This window comes from Fukomys damarensis, unplaced genomic scaffold (assembly GCF_012274545.1).
Source record: "Fukomys damarensis isolate Sample0158 unplaced genomic scaffold, DMR_v1.0_HiC HiC_scaffold_33, whole genome shotgun sequence".
NCBI classification, from domain to species: domain Eukaryota; kingdom Metazoa; phylum Chordata; class Mammalia; order Rodentia; family Bathyergidae; genus Fukomys; species Fukomys damarensis.
Window position 1 is genome coordinate 32,339,826 of NW_022900945.1, and position 7,826 is coordinate 32,347,651.

Below are 7,826 nucleotides of genomic sequence, written 5' to 3' on the forward strand. Positions count from 1 at the left end.
CTTTGTCACCCTCAAAAAATGTCCCTGGTTTTCAAAAACTTTGTTAGTCAAAATAATTCAAAATTAAGAGCCCATTATTTTCACATGGATACATTTGGCTATTTCCAATTTAAACAATTAACAAATAATCCTACACTATTAATAAGCTAAATATTAAGCACAGTATATTGTATATTCCCATCATATTATTGGTTAATGCAATTAATTATAAGCTCATAACCTAACTTTTATTTTCTTTTTCTCTATCTCATTACTTAATTGACAAGCACTACTTTAAAAGGAAGTTGAATTGTAGAAAACACACATACAAAAACTGCTATATCTAATGTGTTAAAATTATTACAGATTCCAAGGTAATACTTTTACTTCAAAGTATTTTAAAATATCATTGAAAATGAACACAACTTTACTACCAAAAAAAAGTGTTAACCTTCATTAATTTATACAATATATTTTTCTGTAATTCAATTCTGGGCTAGATATCAAGACACTAGATTAGTAAATCACAGTCCCTAACTGCTAGGAATTTATAGGTTTCTCGGAAAGTAAAACATGGAAACTAAGTCAGCAAGTACAATGCACAGCTCTCACCATCTCCTTAAAGAAAAACTAAAGCATATATTACAAAACCAATTAATTTTTAACCTTAGAAATCAACATACAGGACAGAGATTTACAAATCTCTTAATAAAGGAGACCAGTCTCTGGGCCAGTAAAATTCAGACTATAACATGAAACTTAGGGATAATGTGCCAATTTGACAAGAGCTACATCAGCCATTAAAATATACAGAGAAAAAGAAAATTGTACATATAGAAAAAGAAGCAAAAAATTAGTCTTGGCCAAACACTACCCAGGGGAAGAGTTTAATCGGATTGTAGGGTTATCTACCCTGCCTAAAGTTGTATCCCTGTTATAGAGATTGTTATGTCCAGTTATTAGAACCTAACTCCGGGAAGTATTGAAATTATACAATGTGTACAAATGTGCTTATTCTGATTCCATGCTCACCAAATATTCCCTGATCATCTAGCTTTCACTGTAGATTATCTGCAGGGAGCAAGGGTCTTTATCAGACAACCATGAGTGTCAATTTGGCTTCACAGATGTTTCTGTTTTTAAATTGACCGAATGGGCTCTCTGAGGTCCCTTGTGTGAGTTGGCATCTTCATGTCCAATTGCTTTTACTGACTGAGACATCCTGAGGCTGACTTCTCAGCACACAAGGCTAAGAATCTGACGCTGGACTCTGGTGAGGTCATCTTGCAAATAAATAAACACCACCTGGTGGTAATCTGTCCAGGTGACTAATTGGATTTCCATTAAAAAAAAAAACTCTTTATTCGCATTGTATATGACCTTAAATCTTCTAAAGTAATGAAGGCCATATATAAAATAATGTAGACTACGTAGTAAAGCAGTGAAGGACATATATAGATATGCAAATAGCATAATTAATTATAGCTGGGATATATCATAAGAGGTGAGAGAGAACAAGCTCAAGCTTCACCTGAGGCTTGCCTTTGCCAGATGGATAAGTGAGCAGAGTACTCAAGAGAGAAGAAATATTCACTGCAAGAAACTGAAAATGTAAGAAAACATGAAAAGAGCAGAGTCTAAAAGGTCTATATTCTGTGTTTTAGAGGAAAACATGCATTGAGATAGACAACCTTGGAAATGTGGAACATAACAAAATTATGAGGTATTTTCTATGCTTTCTCCAAGCAATTATAAAGTGGATTGAGTGTCTGCCATATGCTAGATCCTATGGCAAATCTTTGGGATCACTGAATGACAAAACAGGGTAGAATTTACATTGTGGTTACTGGAGACAAAAGTAACTTTAATCAGAACATTGGCATGATTTTTAGAAAGATTTAATGCAAATCATAGTGTGGAGAAAAAAGTTTACATGGAAGGCCTGAGACTTTTATGAGGCCTGCTTACAAAGTTGAGTTTTGGCTTGTGTCTGGAAACAGGATTTCAGGACAACACCCAGTATTCCCTAGTTTATTAGTATTTCAGCCTAAAATCTTTATACAACATAGTTATACCAAGTACATGTTCTGCCTCCCTTCTGAGGATCTAGAATTTTTCCATGTACTAGGCAAGGGGATCTGCATGGCCAGCCACCAACATAAAGCTTGAGTACTGTGTCTTAATTAAGTTTGTCTGGTTGATACTATTTCATATGTTATCATAACTAAATCCCAAAAAGTGTCAGATGGAAGGGGATCAAGACAGGATCTGGGTGGAATAGCTGATGATCAGAAAAAAATAAAAGTAATAATCAGAGTCTTTAATGGATTATTGGACCAAAAGTATCATTAAGCAATTTGAAAAAAAGATCTGAGCAGACCTAATATCTAAGGTAGCTATGAAATTTCAAGTGAGATTTAACAGATAAGAAAGAAAATGGACTTGAAATCAGTACAGAGACGATGTATAATAGCGATCATTCACATGTAGGAGGATATCTATTAGATGACCCAAATAATATTTATAAAGTAGAAGAAAGAAAAAACATTTAACAACATAGAATGACAACAATGAAGAGGCAAGAAAAAGAAAAGTGAACTAAATAGAAAAAAATTAGTATGACAAATCTCAAGAGAGTAACCACCACCACATAGTCAAGTCTAAAGATTTTTCCATATCACAAATGTCTGAAGACCTTGGACAGAAGAGCCTTAACAGGGTGTCCTTCGTGGGACAGAGCAGAGGAGGAAGCCAGATTAATGAGTGAGTAGGAAATAAAGAAATGGAACACCAAAATTAACTTAGATGATACCTGAAGCATAGGAGAACAGGGCCACTCTTTATCATTGCTTACATATATATGTCTTAGACACATTTTAAATTTAAGGAAATAAAGCTAAATTTAATGGAGAAAGGCTGAAAACACAGAAAAATCAGTAGGCTGCCCATAAAAATTGTCCTGGTTCTTTACAGACCAACAGAGGCAACTGAATGAAATAATCCTGGGATCAATGTGTGTTGCCCAATTGATATGCTTGATGTCCAGGCAAGATTATGTGCATATAAGGAGGGGAAGAGGGGTTGAAGGGAGGGTGGAGAGGAAAAGGGGGAGAAAAAAGGAACAAGATTATCATGTACAGGCATAAATTCCCTATGATGAATGTTATCATTACGTATCTCTAAAATGTACTGATAAATGTTTTGTCTTTTTAAAAAAGAAAGATATATGAATGTGATCACTATGCTGTAAATTAACCTATTCCTTGTCCATGCAGGACAAAGTCTATCAGTGAAATACATTTATACCTTCATTTGCTTTCACCCTCCCTAAATCCCTTTGGTTTCAAAATTTCCATTGTTCTTATCCACATTAAGGTCTCAATAGCTTCCCTATTAATATATTTGTTAGCACAAAATACACAGAGGCATTCAACAAGTGCATTCAATCCCCCCCCAAAATAGATGCCTATAAAATGAAATTCTCACTCTTTAGTCCTTTTACATGATATTCCACCCTAATTTTAGGTGCTGAGTTTTACAATCTAGTGACTATTTTTTAGCTGAACTATAGAAAAGTACTATTATAGATTCTAAAAGTTTAAGAATACTTTTATCAATCCACATAATAAATCCATGACTATCGTGTTCACATGTATAAGATTTTCCACAGCAAGATATATTTCATGTATCTTAGCCTCTTTCGAAACTAAAGCTAAAGAAATATATGGTTAAGTACAATTGTGATATTTCCCCTTCATAAGATTATTCTTATACATAAATACACAAATCAGAAATGTAAAACATAAGGCACTAGGCAGAAAATGAAGTCACAGTAATTATAAAATACTGCTTAACCTTTTTTTAAACGTAAGAATGTAGAATGAAAAGTTCAGTTCAAGAAGCCAAATTGAAATTATAATGATCTCAAGCTAAATGACAAAAAAGTTTTTAAAAAACAAAACACTGCTACCGAGCTGCCAGTGAGAGAACATGATATTGGAGAAGGTAACCTGAGCCCTACATCAAATTGTTAGGTTTTTTTTTTTTCATTGTTTATTAGTACATTTAAAGCAAAAAATACAATGACATTTATCATTGAGATCTTGTACCTTTACATGATATATCTTGGTCCTTGTTTTTTCCCCATACCCCTGCCATCCCTTCAATGCCTTCACCCTTCCCTAGCTACAGAGACATTGTTTCCATTTTTTCATTTTTTCACATTGTTTCTTTTCCCTATTTCCTTTCCCCTTCCTTTCACCTTTAGCCATTTTCTTCCTATATCACACTCCCAATTATACCATCTGAACCTTATTTACACTTTCAGTTTTTCACACCAGAGAAATTCAGTATTTACCCAAGTGTGTCCTATTTATTTCACTGAAGAGAATAGCCTCAATGTTCATCCACTTAGCTATAGGTGGCTCTAGTTTCTAATTCTTTATGGCTGAGTAGTATTCCATTTATAGAAAAAACACACCTTCTTTATCCAGTCTCCAACTAATGAGTATTTGGGTTGTTTCCAAGTTTTAGCTATTACAAACTCTGCCACTATAAACATGGTTGCATGTATATCACTATAGTATGATTCTTTTAATTCTTTTGCAAAGATACCAAGCAGGGGAACAACTGGGTCAAATGGAACCTCTAATCCTAGTAGTTTGAGGTATCTCCGTATTGATTTCTACAGTGGTTGCGCCAGTCTGCACTCCCACCAGCAATGGAGAAGGGTTCCTTTCTCTTCACATCTTTGCCAGCATTTGTTATTGGTTGATTTGATAGCAGCCATACTTTTGGGGTTGACGTGGAATCTTAGTGTTGTTTTCATCTGCATCTCTCCAATGACCAGTGATGTTGAACATTTTTTCATATATTTATTTGCTGCTTTTACTTGTTTGTCTGAGAAATGTCTGTTCATTTCAGATGCCCATTTTGAATCAGATCTTTGTATTTCGGAGTCTTATTTTTTTTAGTTCCTTATATATTTTAGATAGTAATCCTTTGTCTGGAATAGCTGGTAATTTTTTTTTCCCACATTGTAGGTTGTGTCTTAGCTGTATTGGTGATTTCTCTTGCACTGGAAAAACTTTTTAATACAATGAAATCCCAATTGTTTATTCTTTGTGCAAGTTCTCATGCTGCTGAGGATTTGTCCATAAAGTCCTATGCCAATGTCTTCAAGAGTTCCACCTCATTTACTTTTCAGTAAGTTTAGTGTTTCTGTTTTGATATTTATAACTTTAATCCACTTGGATTTTAGTTTAGTTCATGGTAAAAGATAAGGGTCTAGTTTTAATCTCTGGCAAGTTGAAAGCCAGTTTTCCCAACACCATTTATTAAAGAGGGTATCTTTCCTCCAGTGAGGATGGTTGGCTCCTTTTTCAAGGATGATGTAACTGAGTATGTCTGGTGTTATTTCTGCATCTTACAATCTATTCCATTGATCCTTGAGTCTGTTTCTTTGCCAGTACCATGCTGTTTTTATCACAGTGGCTTTGTAGTATGGTTTCAATTGTGGAATTGTGATGCCCCCTGGCATGTCTCTGTCGCCTAAAATGGTTTTTGCTCTTCTAGGTCTCTTTTGGTTCCATATGAATTTTTGGATTGTTTTCTCAAGTTCTGTGGAATATACTGTAGGGAACTCAATAGGGATTGCTTTTAATCTGTACAGATGTTTTGGAATTATGTCCATTTTCACTGTTGATTTTTCCTACCCAGGAGCAAGGGATGTCTTTCCATATTCTTATGTCCTTTTCTGTCTCTTTTTTCAGAGTGCTATAATTTTCAGTGGAGAGGTCTTTTGTCTCCTTCGTTAGACTGATTCCTAAATATTTCTCTCTCTTTTTTGGATGTTATTGTGAAAGGAATTGATCCCCTAATTTCTCTCTCAGTGAGTCTCTTATTAGTGTTCAATAAGGCTATTGATTTTTTAGTGTTAACTTTGTGTCCCCCTACTCCACTGAATCTGTCAATTAAATCTAGCAGTCTTTTGGCAGAGTTTTTTAGATCTTCTATGTAGAAAATCATATCATCAGCAAATAGTGACATTTTAACTTCTTCCCTTCCTATCTTTATTCCTTGTAATTATTTCTCTTCTCTAACTGATGTGGCTAATGTCTCTAGAACTATATTGAACAAGAGTAGTGAAAGTGGATATCTTTGTCTTGTTCCTGATTCTGGCATTAAGGTCTTTATCTTTTTTTTTTTATTGAGTTTATTGGTACATTTAGCGATACAGTACAGTTACATTCATTGTTGGGATCATGTACCTTTACATGGCAAGTCTTGATTCTCATTTTTTTCCCCTTACCTCTGCCCTCCCTTCACCCCCTCCTCCCCTCCCCATCTACAAACACTTTATTTTCATCTTTTCATTCTCTCACATTTTTTTCTTTTCCCTTTTTGTTCTTCCCCTACGTATCACACCTTCCCTACACCTTTAGCTCCTTTCCTCCCATTTCTAAATGTCAGTAATCTTATTAGAATCTTATGCATTGTTGCAGAATATTCACACCAGGGAAACTATTTGGTATTTACACATGTGGGACTTATTTATTTCACTTAGGAGTATATCTTCAATATGTATCCATTTTCCTATGAATGAATCTATTCTCTCGCTCTTTATGGCTGAGTAATATTCCATTTTATAGAAAAACCACAACTTCTTTATCCAGTTTCCAACGGATGGGCAAATAGGTTGTTTCCAAGATTTAGCTATTACAAACTGTGCCGCTATAAACATGGGTGCACATACTTCTCTGTGATATGATTCTTTTAGTTCTCTTGGAAAGATACCCAACAGAGGGATGGCTGGGTCAAATGGAAAGGTCTTTATCTTTGACCACTGAGAATGATACTGGCTGTTGCTTTGTCATTGATAGCCTTTATCATGCTGAGATAAAGACCATCTATTCCAAATTTTCTGCAAGGTTTTTATCATGAATGAGTGTTGAATTTTCTCAAATGCTTTTTTTTTATCTATTGAGATGATTATATGTTTTGCCCTTAATTCTGTTAATGTAATGTATTATGTTTATTGATTTACATATATTGACCTATCCTTGCATCTCTGGAATAAATTCGACTTGGTTAGGGTGTATGATCTTCTTGATGATCTTATGTATTTTGTTTGCCAGTATCTTATTGAATATTTTTGCATCTATGTTCATTAGGGAAATTGGCTCTTAGTTCTCTTTTTTTGGTGAGTCTTTCCCTGGTTTGGGAATCAAAGTAATATTTGCTCCCAGGAAATAAATTGGAAGTATTGCTTCCCTTTAAATTTCATTGAAGAGTTTAAAGAGTAGTGGCAATAGTTCTTCTCTAAATATCTTGTAAAATTCAGCAGTGAAGCCATTAGGACCTGGGCTTTTCTTTGTTGGTAATGTTTTAATTACATTTTCAATTTCATTGAATGTATTTGTTGTGTTTAGACTTTTAGTATCTTCTTCATTCAAGTTTTGAAGTTCAAATGTATCTATGAATCTGTCCATTTCTTCTGTATTTTACATTTTATTAGAGTACAGGGGTTTTTAAATTATATTTTATTAGGTTATTTTATTTTAGAGTACAAGTTTTTGAAGTAAGCATTGATGAACTTCTGAATTTCTGCTGGATCTGTTGTGACTTCAACTTTTTCATTTCTAATTGCATGCATTTGATCATGTTCTTTCCTCTTTTTTTTTTTGATATGGTTAGCTAAGGGTTTGCTGATTTTATTATTCTTTCAAGAACCCAAGTTTTTGATTCATTGATTTTTTATATCATTGTCTTAGTCTCCATTGCATCAAATTCTTTTTTTTTTTTTTTATTGAGTTTATTGGTACATTTAGGGATACAGTACAGTTACA